General features: G+C 37.7%; 3 pseudogenes; 1 reads left to right on the top strand and 2 right to left on the bottom strand.

Moving 5' to 3' along the window:
* Window positions 1–4,086: 4,086 nt before the first annotated feature.
* On the top strand, window positions 4,087–6,791 carry LOC130950407 (phosphatidylinositol N-acetylglucosaminyltransferase subunit A-like; annotated as a pseudogene).
* A 2,179-nt stretch (window positions 6,792–8,970) lies between these two features.
* LOC130950406 (phosphatidylinositol N-acetylglucosaminyltransferase subunit A-like) lies at window positions 8,971–11,698 on the bottom strand (annotated as a pseudogene).
* Window positions 11,699–16,716: 5,018 nt separating this feature from the next.
* LOC130950404 (phosphatidylinositol N-acetylglucosaminyltransferase subunit A-like) lies at window positions 16,717–18,059 on the bottom strand (annotated as a pseudogene).
* Window positions 18,060–19,439: the final 1,380 nt, after the last annotated feature.

The raw sequence follows: 19,439 nt of genomic DNA, 5'->3' as shown, positions 1-19,439 counted from the left end.
CCTCCTCTCGGTCAAGCCGTCATCCACTTTTCTGCTGCGCCGCTGTCTACTTCTCAATCCTCCTACTCACCGCAGTCTTTCATCCGCTATCTACTTCTCAATCCTCCTCTTTTTCCCTGTCCCAAATCCATGCGGTCAGACCTTCTCTTATAGGCTTTCTAGCTCGGCACGTCGTCCAGTCTTCGTCGGTGACTTCGGTGTTCAAGGCTTCCAGCTGCTGCGCCGTCGAGTCGTCGTCGTCGTCCTGCTGTCGGTGGAAGGTTAGTAAATTTGTTTTTGAGTTTGAGCTGTCAAACCCAAGGTTTTGAAAACCAGACCGGACTGGCCGGTTCGACCGAATTAATTGGGAACCAGTCATTTGACCGGTCCGATTAGTCTTTAGAACTGTTATGCAAAAAATCGATTTAAAAACCGGATGAACCGGTGGTTAACCGGCAAACCGAGTGAACCAGCCGGGTTTTTTCTAGTCCCGGTTTGCTGATCCAACAATCAAAACGACGCCGTTTTGATTCCAGAGAAAAACAAAAACCCAATGCTGAGTTATCCCCTTTCTTTCTCTAACAAACGCACCCTCACCAACCCTAGATTCTCCTAAACGGCGAAACCCTATCAGAGCCACCATCACCATCTCCCCTTTCATTCTGCTCTTCTCCTCGCGTCGCCAGAAGCTAGGGTCGGTTCGGGGCTGTTGTTGGCATCGCCGTTTTTCTGTCCGAGCTCTCTTTGTCGCTGCTTCTTTGCTCTTCATCGTTGGTCGTTGCCGCTTCTCCAATCCTCGCCGTGGGTCGTCACTGCTTCTCCCCTCCTTGCCGTGTCGTTTCTTCTTCTCACCTCCTCGTCGTTTTTTGCTGTGGCCCCTTCTCGTCTCCCCGCCAGTCTTGTCGTCGCTGCCTCTCTGCTCCGCACCGTGTCTCACTGTCGTCGCTTCTCTGTTTCACGTTACTAAAATTCCCAATTTGAATTTCTCTATCTCGCTGGCTCTATGCTGTCTTTTCCTCTCCTTCGCTGGCAATCCAGATAACGTAAAACCTCCCCTTTATCCTCTTCAATAATGTTCAATTTGTTGTAATTGTATTACATTGTTTTCTTCTTTATTTTGTTCTGAATATACTTATGATATATTATTGATGATTCCGCTGAGTTTTGAGATATTCATTTTCTGAAGTTTTATTTGAATTCAGTCAGTTGATGTTGAATTAATTCTGCTAAGATTGAATTATAAATTTACTTTTTTTAAGTTTAATTTATTAATTATGCTGAGATTATATTTGCTGAGATTGATATTGAATTAATTCTACTGAGATTGCCAGATTGGGTTATAAATCCAATCTGTTTTACTTGTTATTTTGGTAAATTGTTATTTTGCTGTCATTGATTCAAAAGAGAAACATTGCTACAATTCTGCATTGGATTTACTATATAGCTTTAAAATAAGGGTTGGATGAAGTTCAAACAAGGAGTAGTTTATTCATAGAAAAAGAGAATGAAGTTAAGAAGTAAAGAACAAAAAGATTACCTAATTTATGAAAATGGAAAATTCAGGAATGGAAACCTAATTTATAAAGGTTATTCATGCTTTTATATTTTGTTTTTTTTTTGTTTAGTTAATTTAATTGCTCAGTTTTTGTGTATTCTGAGCTTCTTACTGTGCTGTGGAATTGCTTCTTCTAGTTCAAATTGAAGACTATACTGATTTCTTTTTCTCCCTGCACCATACTAAAATTTGTGGCCTCAAATTTAGGTAGCCTATAATGGATCATTATCTTCTGTTATATCAGGAACTGATATTGTTTGACCAAGCTTAGAAGTTGCTAATGTGTTATATATACATGAAGATTGAGAAACTTAAATGAAAGAACCAAGCTTCGACCAATTTTAATTCATACAATGCTTTAATTGCTCTGCACCTTATCTCACAATATATGCCACTTTGAATTTTTAATAATTTTATGTTATATTTAACTAAACCGGTTCAACCACAGTTCGACCTCGGTTGAACCATTGAACCAATGAACCAGTTACTTGACCGGTCCGGTTCTCGCAACCTTGGTCAAACCCAAAAAACCCCTAAGCTGCTTCAGTTTTTTTGGTTGTTTCCAATCCAGCACAGCCTTGGATGAGAGCGAAAGTGACCCTTGGATTTCTTTTTCCCCTGTTTCAATCAGCTTTTCAATTTTTTTTTTAAAATTTGTGTATTAGTCTTTTGTTATTCAGTCTTTTAAGCATTTAGTCAAATATTCAAGTTGTAGCAGCACTTCATTGCTTCAAAGTTCAAACAAAACAAAATTGAGACAATTCAAGAATAAGCTAAAAAGTATGAAGAAACCGAGTCTTTCTACCAAAAATTACTTAGCTAAAATCAAGAAATTTGTTTTTTATTATGAGCTGTTTCAGTGTTATGAATTTGATTTTGAATGTATGATGAGTGATTTGTGATTTTTGAATCCGAAATTAATTAATTTGTGATCAGTGTTTTGAATTTAAAATTTGCGATAAGTGATTTGTTATGCTGCATTGCTGCTGTTGGTATTTAATTTGTTGTTGAAATAGTTACGGATTTGTTGAAATAGTTACTTATTTGTTTAATTCTGAATGCTCGGTTCTTCTTCTTTCTTTTAATTTCTGAAATTTTTGTTCAAATTTTCTTGTAATATTTTGTAATGTTTTGTATGTTTGTTGCTGTTTTGTAATTGCTGGTTGCTGGGTGCAGGTTTAGTGTCATCACTGATTTGGAATGTTTTATAATGTACAATGTTTGTTGTTGTTTTGTAGTTGTTGTTTTGTAATTGCTGGTTGAAGGTTTAGTGTGATTATTGGTTAATGTTTTGTAATGTTTGGTGCTGAAGGCTGATTGTTGAGTTCAGATATAGTTGTTTATTTTGACTTGGGTAAAGAGACTTATGGTCATTTTTTCCTGCCTTGTACCAATTCAGATGATTATTTTCAAAGGATGAGCACTTATTTATGTATCTTGAGAAACTGTTTCTGTTTGTTATGAGCACTTAGTTTCACCAAGAAAGCTTAGTTTGTTATGAGCACTTAGTTTCACCAAGAAAGCATAGTTTCGCCAAATGGTCCTCAAAGCAACTCATCCAAAATGCTGCCGCACAAATCCAAGTCTATTATCTCTTAAAGCCTGCATGCTCTTTCATTTGGTGAAGTCTTTCTAGCAGTAGTCCACTGCCAACTTTGTTATTAATAATGTTATCAAATTTGTTTATCCAAGTACTATGTTTATTTTTTTCAGTTGGATTTATGATAATTCATTTGATATTCTTCCTATTCTTGTGAGATATTTCTTTTAACATTTTGTGTACTGATGAGGAATTGTACTTGCTTGGTATCATGCTTTCATCTAGCAATTTTGTATTTACTATTAAAAAAAGAAATCTTAAAAAAGTAACTTACCACTCCATTGGAAAAATTTCATACTACCCTATACCCCAACTTAATACTTGCATATTTATAATTTATTTATTATTTTATTCTAAAATGGGTTTTTTCGGTTGAACCACCGGTTGAACCGGTTGGACCAATAAACCAGTGAACCAGTGACTAGAGCGGTTTGATGACCGGTCCGGTTCTCAGAACCTTGAGTAGGAGAGGAGATTAAGTTAAACACCCTCATTTTTCACCCTAGATCTCCGCAGCCTCACCTTCTTCCTCTGCCTCCAACCGCTGCTTCTCCTCTCTTCTAAGGTTCCCTGCGTCTCCGCCGGCGCCAGCCACTAGTTCGCCGCCGTTCATCGACGGTGCGTTCGACTTCGCGTTCTCCGCAAGTCTCGACGAGGCGCTGTTCCCGGCGAGATTCGCTAGAGAGATGGATCGCCGTGTCAGGTCTAGTGGCTTGTGTGTTTATCGCTAGCAAGGCCCAAATGAAATAAATTATATCTCCCGTTGGATGAAAAACTCTATGATTGGGTTGGGTCTGGGAGACACTTCACTCACAATCTTATTTCTTATTCATCTTCTCTTCTCTTCACGTGTGTTTTGTTTTTCTAATTCTCCCAATCAAATTTTAGTCTCAGGCGTCTTCTCCAATAATCCCAACGAACGAGTGTCAAGACTGGCCTCGCAGGTTAATCAATGGATAGAAAAAAGTACAGAATCATGATGGTCTCTGATTTTTTCTATCCCAACTTTGGTGGCGTCGAGAACCACATCTATTATCTCTCTCAGTGCTTACTCAAGCTAGGCCACAAGGTCATAATCACAATTCTCTGTAATTCAATCAATTTGTTAGTTAATGATTTTCTGCTTATGCTGTTAATTTCGTTTTCGTAATTTCTATGAATTAAAAGAAAAATATATGATACGAGTATTATCAAATTCAGGTAGTGGTTGTAACTCATGCATATGGAAACCGATCTGGGGTTAGATACATGACTGGTGGTTTGAAAGTTTACTATGTTCCGTGGAGGCCTTTTGTTATGCAGAATTCATTCCCAACCCTATTTCTCTCACTCCCCATTATTAGAACCATTCTCATTCGAGAAAGAATCACTATTGTCCATGGACATCAAGCATTTTCCACTCTCTGTCATGAAGCTCTCATGCATTCTAGAACCATGGGGTACAGGGTTGTATTCACGGATCATTCTCTGTATGGATTTTCGGATGCTGGAAGCATACATATGAACAAGGTCTTGCAGTTTACATTGGCTGATGTGAGTCAGGCCATATGTGTTTCGCATACGAGCAAGGAGAATACAGTGCTGCGGTCGGGGCTGCCCCCGGAGAAGGTTTTTGTTATACCTAATGCTGTGGACACTGCAATGTTCAAGCCAGCGGTGGTGCAGCCGAGCCGCTCGGAGATTGTTATTTGTTGTTATTAGCCGGTTGGTTTATCGCAAGGGAGCAGATTTGCTTGTTGAAGTCATTCCAGATGTATGCCGTCTGCATCCCAATGTGAGTAGATGATTGAAAAAAAAAAGAAATATTTTTGGTTTTTCTCGCATGATATATTTTGAGTGTAATTCCATGCTAAGGTCCCTTGTGGGAATGGTTTTGACCTTTCTCTGCCGTACTTCAAATTGCAATGTTTTTATTTGGTTCAATTTCTCTATGGTTCTTGCCCTGTTGCTTTGTATAAGTTATATTGCTTTTGTGTAAAAGTCTAAATGCTGTTTTTCAAAGCTGTAGTGGGATGTTAAATATGTGAAGTACCTATAGAACCTTTTTGAGAGGCCACAGTATTCCCAAGGAGTTTGCACATTGCTTTCTGATTATAATTGGAATTGTAGGTTCGTTTCATTGTTGGAGGTGATGGACCTAAGCGTGTGTGGTTGGAGGAGATGAGAGAAAAGCATTTTCTTCAAGATCGAGTTGAAATGTTGGGAGCCGTGCCACATGCACAAGTCTGATCTGTTCTAATATCAGGACACATCTTCTTAAACAGGTTCAGCTTCCTTATATTTTCCTCCTTTTAAGCTTTCCAATGATGATATTAGAATTTGTACATGTCACCATGTTGTCTAATTTTGGAATTCAAGCAATGTTGGAAGCTTATGTTATTTTCATTTTGAGAGCTTCAACATTCAGGTCATTTTACAATCCATATCTATTGTCAATCATTAATAATGTTTGAATTATTTCAGTTCGTTAACTGAAGCTTTCTGTATAGCCATATTAGAGGCTGCTAGTTGTGGATTGTTAACAGTTAGCACACGTGTTGGAGGAGTTCCCGAGGTGGGTGCAACTTTCCTTCTTTTACCGGTTAAGTATGAGAATAAATGCTCTTTATTCTTTAATTAGTTTAATTTTTCTTACAAAAATCTGTTTCTTTCTAATTCCACAATTTTGGAATGCTGTCTTGCAAGGATTGATATGGATTCACTTCTTTGCTGTATAGGTTTTACCAGATGACATGATCATTTTGGCAGAACCTGATCCTGGTGATATGGTGCTTGCAATTGAAAGGGCAATATCAATGCTGCCAAAAGTTGATCCACAAGTCATGCACCACCGGGTGATTGTTGTTTGAGGGATACGTCCCTGATTCAATTGGTAAAAACTAGTTCTTTTTTAATTTTTTTTCTTTTTTCCTTTTTGTAGATGAGGGAACTCTATAACTGGCATGATGTTGCCAAAAGGACTGAAATTGTATATGATCGTGCTTTGAAGTGCCCCAATCAAAATCTACTTGAACGGGTCTCACGGTACATTCTTAACATTATATGTTGAATTTGATTGTAATGGTATTGTATACTTTTCACTTTAAAGTTGTAAAGGGAAATCTGGTTTTTATTTTTTTTATGTGATTTGTGATTACTTAGGATAAAATTACTTGTTCTGCTTCTAACATAGTTTAGTTGGGTTGGTAGCTGGCAAAGCAAGGAATCATTAGGTTTTTCATTTAGTATCTACACTATTATATTTATTCTTGCTATGCGGACAGTTTTTGGATTACTAAATTAAGAAACAGAGCATGAAGCTGATTCTTATTTCTGGATTTTTCTCTTCCATTCAAGATTGAAGTCAATTGGATATCAAGCCTACTTAAGGAATGAAGGGGCTAGTTCTAGTAGAAACTGATAGTCTGTGTTCTGTCAGATACCTTTATTGCGGAGTGTGGGCAGGCAAGCTGTTCTTCGTGGTTATGATAGTTGATTTTTTGTTTTGGCGGCTATTGGAACTGTGGCAGGTAAGCTAGTGGCCTTAGATATGCTTGCCATTTTTAGCTTATTTATGTTTTTAGCCTATAAGTATACTATAGCAGCTACATTGAGGAGATGCCAGATTTAACTCTTCCACACATCTCCAACAAAGAGACATTGCAAGAAACCGAATGAAAAACGTATTGTGATATTGAATTTTCATTACTGCACCAGAAATCAGAGGCATGAAGCTTTGTTAGTGACACAGTGTCAATGTGTTAGCATTTACTTTGTTTAGTAATCAAACATGTCAATTTGGTCTTTGGAATTGAAATCACGATTTATTTATTTTTTCTGAGGTGCTTATAGTTTAGGACTTTAGGTTCTTTCTTTCACGAGAATTTGCGACTTCCAATTTTTGTTCCTTGGAAATAGTCCCACAAGAAAGATCCTCTCTTCCATGTAATGAAAATTATGTTTGAGATAGTTCTATCGACTCTATATGTTCTTATTGATTGGGCTAGTTTAATTGACTGCCTAAATTGCTTTACAAATTTGGCTTGACCTGTTAACTTACACTTAATGGTTTTATTTTTTGTCATAACACTGTTATGGCAAAAAGATCCGAATTTTGGATTTTATACCCAATTCAGACCAGATCATTTTAAAAAATCCAGTATCAAATAAAAAGAAGTCAACCAAATTACATCGATATTGTAATTTAGTTTTTTAATCCAAACCATTTAAACAGTTTCAAATTTGGAACCAGAATCAGATCCAAATTTAGATGAAAAAAAAAATTCTAATCTGAATTTGACATTGAGTTTGGTTTTGCAGTTCACCATTAACACACACAGCTTCTCCTTCTTTGTCTTTGGATCGTCGTTGCACTGCCGTTCCACCATCCACCTTTCTCTTGGGGTACCAACGCTCTAGAAAAGTGTTGATAGCCTTGTGGCTTCGGAAAATGAGACTTGGAGGGAGAGAATGAAGTAGGTAATGATGTTGGACTTATGTTTATTGAGATTGAAAGCTTCTACCCTAATGATTAGGATTAGTCTTGAAATTCATAAATTACGTGGGATCTAGGGGTCTTTGCTTGTTTTGATTTTCGTTCCCCTAATTGCTAGTTGTAATGTGAAGGTTGTTGAGATGGAATCATGAATAGAGCAGAAAACATAAATTTAAAGCTCTTCTTTTCTTTTTAAATGATACTGCGTTGATTTAAACATGCAACAAGAAATTCAGACTTAAAAGATGTTCAAATTTATATGGTATCTTTTTTTTCTGCTCTATTCAAAATTTCATCTCAACAACCTTCACATTACAACTAGCAATTAGGAGAACCAAAATCAAAACAAGCAAAGACCCCTAATTCCCACGTAATTTATTAGGGTAGAAGCTTTCAATCTCAATAAACATAAGTCCAAACATCATTACCTACCTCATTCTCTCCCTCCAAGTCTCATTTTCCGAAGCCACAAAGCTATCAACACTTTTCTAGAGCGTTGGTACCCCAAGAGAAAGGTCGATGGCAGAACAGAGCGGCGGTGCAGCGACGATCCAAAGAGAAAGAAGAAGATGGTGTGTGTGTTAATGGTGAACTGCAAAACCAAACTCAATGTCAAATTCAGATTAGAATTTTTTTTGGATCTAAATTTGGATATGATTCTGGTTCCAGATCTGAAACTGTTTAAATGGTTTGGATTAAAAAACTAAATTACAAAATCGATATAATTTGGTTGACTTCTTTTTATTTGATACTGGTTTTTTTTCAAATGATCTGGTCTAAATTGGGTATAAATCCAAAATTTGGATCTTTTTGCCCAGCTCTAACAGTGTTATGACCAAAAACAAAACCATTAAGTGTAAGTTAACAGGCCAAGCCAAATTTATAAAGCAATTTAGACATTCAATTAAACTAGCCCAATCAATAAGCATACATATATAGTCAATAGAACTATCTCAAACATAATTTTCATTACATGGAAGAGAGGATCTTTCTTGTGGGACTATTTCCGAGGAACAAAAACTGGAAGTTGCAATTCTCGTGGAAGAAAGAACCTAAAGTCCTAAACTCTAAGCACCTCAGAAAAAATAAATAAATCGTGATTTCAATTCCAAAGACCAAATTGACATGTTTGATTACTAAACAAAGTAAATGCTAACACATTGACACTATGTCACTAACAAAGCTTCTACCTTGTCTCACTAAAATCTAAATGGCAATCCAAATGCTTCATGCCTCTGATTTTCGGTGCAGAAGCTGCCTAGTCCAGCAATGCAACGAAGCCAACTGAACAATAAAATATCCTCTTTGTATTCTGCATTGCAGACTAGACAGTAATGAAAATTCAGTATCACAATACGCATTTCATTCGGTTTCTTGCAATGTCTCTTTGTTGGAGATGTGTGGAAGAGTTAAATCTAGCATCTCCTCAACGTTGTCTGCAGGCTAATAAAGTAGAAATGCAAGTAGTATGCTTATAGGCTAAAAACATAAATAAGCTAAAAATGGCAAGCATATCTAAGGCCACTAGCTTACCTGCCACAGTTCCAATAGCCGCCAAAACAAAAAATCAACTATCATAACCACGAAGAACAGCTTGCCTGCCCACACTCCGCAATAAAGGTATCTGACAGAACACAGACTATCAGTTTCTACTAGAACTAGCCCCTTCATTCCTTAAGTAGGCTTTGATATCCAATTGACTTCAATCTTTGAATGGAAGAGAAAAATCCAGAAATAATAATCAGCTTCATGCTCTGTTTCTTAATTTAGTAATCCAAAAAACTGTCCGCATAGCAAGAATAAATATAATAGTGTAGATACTAAATGAAAAACCTAATGATTCCTTGCTTTGCCAGCTACCAACCCAACTAAACTATGTTAGAAGCAGAACAAGTAATTTTATCCTCAAGTAATCAACAAATCACATAAAAAGAATAAAAACCAGATTTTCCTTTACAACTTTAAAGTGAAAAGTATACAATACCATTACAATCAAATTCAACATATAATGTTAAGAATGTACCGTGAGACCCGTTCAAGTAGATTTTGATTGGGGCACTTCAAAGCACGATCATATACAATTTCAGTCCTTTTGGCAACATCATGCCAGTTATAGAGTTCCCTCATCTACAAAAAGGAAAAAAGAAAAAAAATTAAAAAAGAACTAGTTTTTACCAATTGAATCAGGGACGTATCCCTCAAACAACAATCACCCGGTGGTGCATGACTTGTGGATCAACTTTTGGCAGCATTGATATTGCACTTTCAATTGCAAGCACCATATCACCAGGATCAGGTTCTGCCAAAATGATCATGTCATCTGGTAAAACCTATACAGCAAAGAAGTGAATCCATATCAATCCTTGCGAGACAGCATTCCAAAATTGTGGAATTGGAAAGAAACAGATTTTTGTAAGAAAAATTAAACTAATTAAAGAATAAAGAGCATTTATTCTCATACTTAACCGGTAAAAGAAGGAAAGTTGCACCCACCTCGGGAACTCCTCCAACACGTGTGCTAACTATTAACAATCCACAACTAGCAGCCTCTAATATGGCTATACAGAAAGCTTCAGTTAACGAACTGAAATAATTCAAACATTATTAATGATTGACAATAGATATGGATTGTAAAATGACCTGAATGTTGAAGCTCTCAAAATGAAAATAACATAAGCTTCCAACATTGCTTGAATTCCAAAATTAGACAACATGGTGACATGTACAAATTCTAATATCATCATTGGAAAGCTTAAAAGGAGGAAAATATAAGGAAGCTGAACCTGTTTAAGAAGATGTGTCCTGATATCAGAACAGATCGGACTTGGGCATGTGGCACGACTCCCAACATTTCAACTCGATCTTGAAGAGAATGTTTTTCTCTCATCTCCTCCAACCACACACGCTTAGGTCCATCACCTCCAACAATGAAACCAACCTACAATTCTAATTATCATCAGAAAGCAATGTACAAACTCCTTAGGAATGATGTGGCCTTTCAAAGAGGTTCTATAGGTACTTCACATATTTAACATCCCACTGCAGCTTTGAAAAACAGCATTTAGACTTTTACACAAAAGCAATATAACTTATACAGAGCAATAGGGCAAGAACCAGAGAAATTGAACCAAACAAAAATATTGCAATTTGAAGTACGACAGAGAAAGGTCAAACCATTCCCACAAGGGACCTTAGCATGGAATTACACTCAAAATATGCCATGTAAGAAAAACCAAAAATATTTTTCCTTTTTTTCAATCATCTACTCACATTGGGATGCAGACGGCATACATCTGGAATGACTTCAACAAGCAAATCTGCTCCCTTGCGATAAACCAACCGGCTAATAACAACAATAACAATCTCCGAGCGGCTCGGCTGCACCACCGCTGGCTTGAACATTGCAGTGTCCACAGCATTAGTTATAACAAAAATCTTCTCCGGGGGCAGCCCCGACCGCAGCACTGTATTTTCCTTGCTCGTATGCGAAACACATATGGCCTGACTCAAATTAGCCAATGTAAACTGCAAGACCTTGTTCATATGTATGCTTCCAACATCCGAAAATCCATACAGAGAATGATCCGTGAATACAACCCTGTACCCCATGGTTCTAGAATGCACGAGAGCTTCATGACAGAGAGTGGAAAATGCTTGATGGCCATGAATAGTAGTGATTCTTTCTCGAATGAGAATGGTTCTAATAATGGGGAGTGAAGGAAATAGGGTTGGGAATGAATTCTGCATAACAAAAGGCCTCCACGGAACATAGTAAACTTTCAAACCACCAGTCATGTATCTAACCCCAGATCGGTTTCCATATGCATGAGTTACAACCACTACCTGAATTCGATAATACTCGTATCATATATTTTTCTTTTAATTAATAGAAATTACGAAAAAAAAATTAACAGCATAAGCAGAAAATCATTAACTAACAAATTGATTGAATTATAGAGAATGTGATTATGACCTTGTGGCCTAGCTTGAGTAAGCACTAAGAGAGATAATAGATGTGGTTCTCGACGCCACCAAAGTTGGGATAGAAAAAATCAGAGACCATCATGATTCTGTGTTTTTTTCTATCCATTGATTAACCTGCGAGGCCAGTCTTGACACTCGTTCGTTGGGATTATTGGAGAAGACGCCTGAGACTAAAATTTGATTGGGAGAATTAGAGAAACAAAACACACGTGAAGAGAAGAGAAAATGAATAAGAAATAAGATTGTGAGTGAAGTGTCTCCCAAACCCAACCCAATCATAGAGTTTTTCTTCCAACGGGGGATATAATTTATTTCATTTGGGCCTTGCTAGCGAATAAACACACAAGCTACCAGACCTGACATGGCGATCCATCTCTCTAGCGAATCTCGTCTTGAACAGCGCCTCGTCGAGACTTGCGGAGAACGCAAAGTCAAACGCACCGTCGATGAAGGGCGGTGAACAAGTGGCTGGCGTCGGTGGAGACGTAGGGAACCTTAGAAGAGAAGAGAAGCAGCGGTTGGAGGCAGGGGAAGAAGGTGAGGCTGTGGAGCTCTAGGGTGAAAAATGAGTGTGTTTAACTTAATCTCCTCTCCTACTTGTATATTTGTTGTGGAACTTTCATCCAGGTGTCAGCCTCACAAATTTTAGGAATAAAGAAAAAGGAAAAGAAAAGGTAAACCACAGGGCTCCTTTTCTCTCTCTGGCATGGTTCCTCCCACTCTCTCTTTGATCTGCTCCGTTGCACTCCGAGCTGTGCCGGCATTCCTTCTTCGCCGTAGCACCCTACCGCACCGACGACATTGACACTTCTCTCTCTAGTCTGCTTCGTCGAACTTCATGTCACGCTGGCTTTCCAAAATGGCGACGGCGAACACTTTCCATTTGTTAGATGACGACGCCGAGGACCCTTTACAGAAAATCGCTGCGGCGGCACCGGCGTCTCCACCCGAGAAGGGTTCAGCTGCGGCGGCTCAGCAGCAGAAGCAGCAAACTCAGTTGCCTTCTCAGGTTGGTGAGCATTCTATTTTGATTGATTCATTGGTTTATTCCTTTTTTCACTTCTCTTTTTGTGTTGTTTGATTTAATTTTTCGTATTTTTTTTTGTTTTTGTTGAAACTGTTGGGCTTTTCATTTGACATGTTGGCTTTTATTGATGGGTTTCAATAGTGAACTCAGATTTATATGTTCGGTGTTTTTTTTTTTGTTGCCGTTCTATATAAATTCATAAATTGCTGCCAATGAGACATAGCTCACACGGCATTCCGCCCCTTCCCTATCTCAAAGGTCTTGGGTTCGAGTTCTACCAGCTGCAACTGAGAAGAAAAAATTGGTAAGTATGTGCGGAGTGTGTGGGTGTATATTGTGTACCAAAAATTTAGGGATGTCCAATTGATTGGGGTACCTAGGATTGGAGGTTGTCTAATCCACCAACCAAAAAAAAAAAATTCATAAATAAGTAAGATCTCCGGATGATCATGAACCCTAAAACTGTTTTTAATAACGGAAATGTTTGGTAGTAAAAAAAAAATCAGCAAAAAACAGTCATAACTTACCTTATTTAGCATTCATTAATTGTTGCGACAATTAATGAATGCTAAATAAGATAAATTCTTGCGGTTTTTTTATGAGGCCTGCTACACATACAAGTCTTTTTGGCTTACAAGTCTTACAAGTTGGCACAAGCCCAACAAAAAACACGCATTACACTCCCACATTCAAGAGTAAATAAATAAATGCACGTTATTCAACCACTTCCTGTTTCCAAAGCGCACTACTCACCATGCATTATAAACGACTCTTCTTCTTCTTCCTCCATGAAAACGAGTTTCTTGCCAAATTTGAAGATAATGGAACTTTAGAAATACACCCAAACGATTACAGAAATACACTCAAACGATTACAGAAATACACTCAAAAGATTACAGAAATATACCTAAACGGTTACAGGAATTCACCCAAACGATTACAGGAATACACCCAAAGAATTACAGAAATACACCCAAAGAATTACAAAACTACACCCAAAGGATTTAAGAAATATACCCAAAATTCGTTGAAGTACAAATTATGCATAATTCAGAACTCTTTCTCTTTCTCCTTCTCATCTTCTGCTGCTTCTTCTTCTTGAAAAACGATTTCAGAGCTTGATGTCAAAAAATAATAGAAATCGAGAATAACGAAGAAAGAAAACAGAGAGAAAAGTACGTAAATGAAGAAGGAAAAAGAGAAGGCAAGAAACAAAAGAAAAGAAGAAGAAAAGAAAAGAAGAAAGAGAAGAAGAGAGAAGAAGAAGGTGCAGTAACGGTTGAAGAAGGAGAAAGAGAAGGCAAGAAACGAAAGAAAAGAAGAAGAAGAGGAGGAAGAGGAAGAAGAATGTGCAGCAAGAAGAAGAAGAATGTGCAGTGAAAACGTGCAGTAACGGTTGAAGAAGGAGAAAGAGAAGGCAAGAAACGAAAGAAAAGAAGAAGAAGATGAAGAGGAAGAAGACGTGCAGGAAGAAGAAGAAGAAGGAGGTGCACTTGTAAAGACTTGTATAAAAAAACACTTGTATGTAGAGAATTTATTTTTTTTTATCTCCCTAGTATTACCCAATACTTTAATCAAATATGTAACTTAAAACTTAAAAGTGTTATACACGCTGCTTCTCCTAATTGATCAATTTTTCTTTGGAGATTAAAGAAACGTGCCTTCATTGTATATAAATGCATACTTTTTTCTTTTAAATTCTTAGTTAAAACGCGGCAAATTTTAGAGCTCTAGCAGCAACTAAAAGAGAAGCATGTGCATAAAACACAATGATCTTGAAACATAATAAAAGCTATATACACTCCATATGCAAACACTTCAATTGCTTCCCAAATAAAGAATTAATTAGGTCTCTTCAAGCCTTTTACTCTTTTGTGATACCAAAACATGAGTTTGACTCTAGCGTTGCTTTGCGTAGCTTAAGATTTTGTTTCTTGATTTCAAAAAAAAAAAAAAGAAAGAAAGAAGAAGAAGATGAAAGAAGTGAAGCTTTTTTGGAAGAAAAGTTCAACTTCTTTCTCTATAATAATAGTATTTTGTGTAAGGAAATTTGAAATAACTATGCATTGAACTTCAATGCGGAAGTAACAGAAATTATTGTTATAGAAGCCTTTTATATTTATTAAAGGAAAAGTATATGGAAGGAATCAAGAGATTATTAGTCAAAAACTAAACAAAACCACATTAATTTATATTAATAATTAATTTTAAATTTTTTAAATTCAATTTAAAAAATTTTAAATTAATTAAGTAAACCTAATTAAAACCTATAAAAGCATTCTTCTTCTCTTTCACATTAACCTACCCACCTCCAACAATCACACACACAGACCTCTCTCTCTCACCAATGCTACTAGAAGCGCTGGCGACTTCCATGCTCTTCGCGACGCCCTCAATAAGCGCATCTAAGACAACTGCTTCAGCATGAAGTCCACCTTCGACTTCGTCACTGACAAAACCTTATCCTCTTCCCTCCTCAACCACCTCCTTCAAACCCTATCTTTCCTCAACTGCAGCGTCACTCGCAAGAACGCGTTCGATTCCCTCATCACGCGCCTCTGTAAGCTCCAGTGCGTCGATGACGCGCTCCACGTTTCGGTTGGGAGGGAGAGAGAGCGATTGGAAGCAAACGTGACAGGGAGGATGGGAGGGAGAGATGAGGCACCTCGAATAGGGGATGGCGCTGGAGCAGCCTGTCCCCATGAATATCAATACCGATTCCGAGGAGGAGCCACCACTCTCCGACACAGTTGCCGCCATGCTTCAATTGAATCAAAGAAGATTGAAGAAAGATGAAATAATTGAGTTTCATTGATCTTTAAACACTTGATTAGGTGTTCTGTGTTCAATCCAAGTAGCAAGTGTATAGGAAAAATGTTGACTTTGATTTGTAGAGTTCAATTGATAGTAATCTAAGGATGCGCTTTTGCTTTTTTATTTTTATTTTGTTTTTAGTGTTTTGTATTTTTAAATTTTATAAAAAAAGTGAAAATAATAAAATTTTATTTTTTATTTTTATTTCATGTTTTTTTTGTTGCAGATGTTGCTCTCTGCATTTTGCGATATTAAGTGCCGTTTTAATGATTAAAGAGACTGCAAACTGCACAATTACAGAATTATAAAAAAAACATTCATTTAATATGAAAAAAATATTCTAATACTTAACAAAAGAAACATCTAATTATATTTTAGCAAAAATAATTAAATATCTATAAAATTTAAAAAAAAATTAAAATTTTTAAAGAAATAGAGACATTCACATTTGCAATACAAAAAAATTCGAAAAATATATAAAAGAACATCCATTTAGTATAAAAAAGAAACATTCTGATACTTAGCAGAAGAAACATCCATATATATTAACTCGTAGAGATTTTGAATTTCCTAAAGATATTTGGCTGATTTTTGACTAATACTCTTTTGATTCCCTACATTACTCTTTATTAAATTATAATCATAATTGTAATAGTATGTGACTTGAAGCAAGTAAGGCTGAGATAAAGATGATTCTTAACCAAGATTGAGATGAATATAATTCTTGATCACAAGTATGGAAAGGTAGATAACAAGTTCTCTAATAATAGCAATTCCTAACCAACTAGATACCCTAAAACTGAATGCAGTTAAGCTAGGGATATTATATTAATTGATTTACAATTCTAATCCCATATTATACCTATATCCATTATAATAATCACAAGTTTAAACTGATATATATGATGGTACTTCGTTAGCGTAGCATTCTTTTATGATATTGAAGAGTTTGACTATATTGTTTAATTTGTTATTTGTTGATCTGTTTCAACTTTCTTCCATGTAGGTGACGACTGAGCAAGGTTCTGAAAATCGGACTGGACCGATCGATTTGATCGGATTAATTGGGAACCGGTCATCTAGCCTGTTTGATTGATTTCCAAAACCTCTCTGTAAAAAATCGATTTAGGATTTAGGGTTTAAGACTTAGGACTTAGGGCTTTAGGGCTTTAGGGCTTTAGAAATTTAGGGGTTGGGGGTTGGGGGTTGGGGGTTGGGGAATGGGGAATGGGGCTTGGGGGTTGGGGGTTAGGGGTTGGGGGTTAGGGCTTGGGGCTTGGGGTTTAAAAGGAGGAAAATATAAGGAAGCTGAACCTGTTTAAGAAGATGTGTCATGATATTAGAACAGATCGGACTTGTGCATTCGGCACGGCTCCCAACATTTCAACTCGATCTTGAAGAGAATGTTTTTCTCTCATCTCCTCCAACCACACACGCTTAGGTCCATCACCTCCAACAATGAAATGAACCTACAATTTAAATTTTCATCAGAAAGCAATGTGCAAACTCCTTGGGAATGCTGTGGCCTCTCAAAGAGGTTCTATAGGTACTTCACATATTTAACATCCCACTACAGCTTTGAAAAGTAGCATTTAGACTTTTACACAAAAGCAATATAACTTATACAGAGCAATAAGGCAAGAACCATAGAGAAATTGAACCAAACAAAAACATTGCAATTTAAAGTACGACATAGAAAGGTCAAACCATTCCCACAAGGGACCTTAGCATGGAATTACACTCAAAATATGTCATGCAAGAAAAATCAAAAATATTTTTCCTTTTTTTTTTCAATCATCAACTCACATTGGGATGCAGACGGCATACATCTGGAATGACTTCAACAAGCAAATCTGCTCCCTTGCGATAAACCAACCGTCTAATAACAACAATAACAATCTCCGAGCGGCTCGGCTGCACCACCGCTGGCTTGAACATTGCAGTGTCCACATCATTAGGTATAACAAAAATCTTCTCCGGGGGCAGCCCCGACCACAGCACTGTATTCTCCTTGCTCGTAGGCGAAACACATATGGCCTGACTCACATCAGCCAATGTAAACTGCAAGACCTTGTTCATATGTATGCTTCCAGCATCCGAAAATCCATACAGAGAATGATCCGTGAATACAACCCTGTACCCCATGGTTCTAGAATGCATGAGAGCTTCATGACAGAGAGTGGAAAATGCTTGATGTTCATGGACAATAGTGATTCTTTCTCGAATGAGAATGGTTCTAATAATGGGGAGTGAGAGAAATAGGGTTGGGAATAAATTCTGCATAACAAAAGGCCTCCACGGAACATAGTAAACTTTCAAACAACCAGTCATGTATCTAACCCCAGATCGGTTTCCATATGCATGAGTTACAACCACTACCTGAATTCGATAATACTCGTATCATATATTTTTCTTTTAATTCATAGAAATTACGAAAAAGAAATTAACAGCATAAGCAGAAAATTATTTACTAACAAATTGATTGAATTACAGAGAATGTGATTATGACCTTGTGGCCTAGCTTGAGTAAGCACTGAGAGAGATAATAGATGTGGTTCTCGACGCCACCAAAGTTGGGATTGAGAAAATCAGAGATCATCATGATTCTGTGCTTTTTTCTATCCATTAATTAACCTGCGAGGCCAGTCTTGACACTTGTTCATTGGGATTATTGGAGAAGACGCCTGAGACTAAAATTTGATTGGGAGAATTACAGAAACAAAACACACGTGAAGAGAAGAGAAGATGAATAAGAAATAAGATTGTGAGTGAAGTGTCTCCCAGACCCAACCCAATCATAGAGTTTTTCATCCAACGGGGGATATAATTTATTTCATTTGGGCCTTGCTAGCGAATAAACACACAAGCTACGAGACCTGACACGTCGATCCATCTCTCTAGCGAATCTCGCCGGGAACAGCGCCTCGTCGAGACTTGCGGAGAACGCGAAGTTGAACGCACCGTCGATGAAGGGGGGCGAACTAGTGGCTGGTGCCGGCGGAGACGCAGGGAACCTTAGAAGAGAGGAGAAGCAGCGGTTGGAGGTAGAGTAAGAAGGTGAGGCTGCGGAGATCTAGGGTGAAAAATGAGGGTGTTTAACTTAATCTTCTCTCCTACTTGTATATTTGCTGTGGAACTTTCATCCAGGTGTCAGCCTCACAAATTTTAGGAATAAAGAAAAAGGAAAAGAAAAGGTAAATCATAGGGCTCCTTTTCTCTCTCTGGCCTGCTTCCTCCCACTCTCTCTTTGATCTGCTCCGTTGCACTCCGAGCTGCGCCGGCATTCCTTCTTCGCCGTAGCACCCTACCGCACCGACGACATTGACACTTCTCTCTCTGGTCTGCTTCGTCGCACTTCATGTCGCGCCGGCTTTTCAAAAATGGCGACGGCGAACACTTTCCATTTGTTAGATGACGACGCCGAGGTCCCTTCACAGAAAATCGTCGCGGCGGCACCGGCGACTCCACCCGAGAAGGGTTCAGCTGCGGCGGCTCAGCAACAGAAGCAGCAAACTCAGTTGCCTTCTCAGGCTGGTGAGCATTCTATTTTGATTGATTCATTGGTTTATTCCTTTTTTTCACTTCTCTTTTTGTGTTGTTTGATTTAATTTTTCATATTTTTTTTTGTTTTTGTTGAAACTGTTGGGCTTTTCATTTGACATGTTGGCTTTTATTGATGGGTTTCAATAGTGAACTCAGATTTACATGTTCGGTGTCTTTTTTTGTTGACGTTCTATATAAATTCATAAATTGCCACCAATGAGCCATAGCTCACACGGTATTCCGCTCCCTTCCTATCTCAAAGGTCTCGGGTTTAGGGTTTAGGGTCTAGGGTCTAAGGTCTAGGGTCTTTGGGTCTATGGGTCTATGGCCTTAGGGGCTTAGGGGCTTAGGGGTTTAGGGGCTTAGGGGTTTAGAGGTTTAGGGTTTAGTGTTTAGGGGTTTAGGGTTTAGGGGTTTAGGGGTTTGGGTTTTAGGGGTTAGGGTTTAGGGGGTTAGGGGTTAG

The sequence above is a fragment of the Arachis stenosperma genome, chromosome 9, assembly GCF_014773155.1.
Source record: "Arachis stenosperma cultivar V10309 chromosome 9, arast.V10309.gnm1.PFL2, whole genome shotgun sequence".
Taxonomy (NCBI): domain Eukaryota; kingdom Viridiplantae; phylum Streptophyta; class Magnoliopsida; order Fabales; family Fabaceae; genus Arachis; species Arachis stenosperma.
The sequence above is the reverse complement of the archived record's forward strand: the minus strand, read 5'-3'. Positions and strand labels throughout refer to the sequence as shown.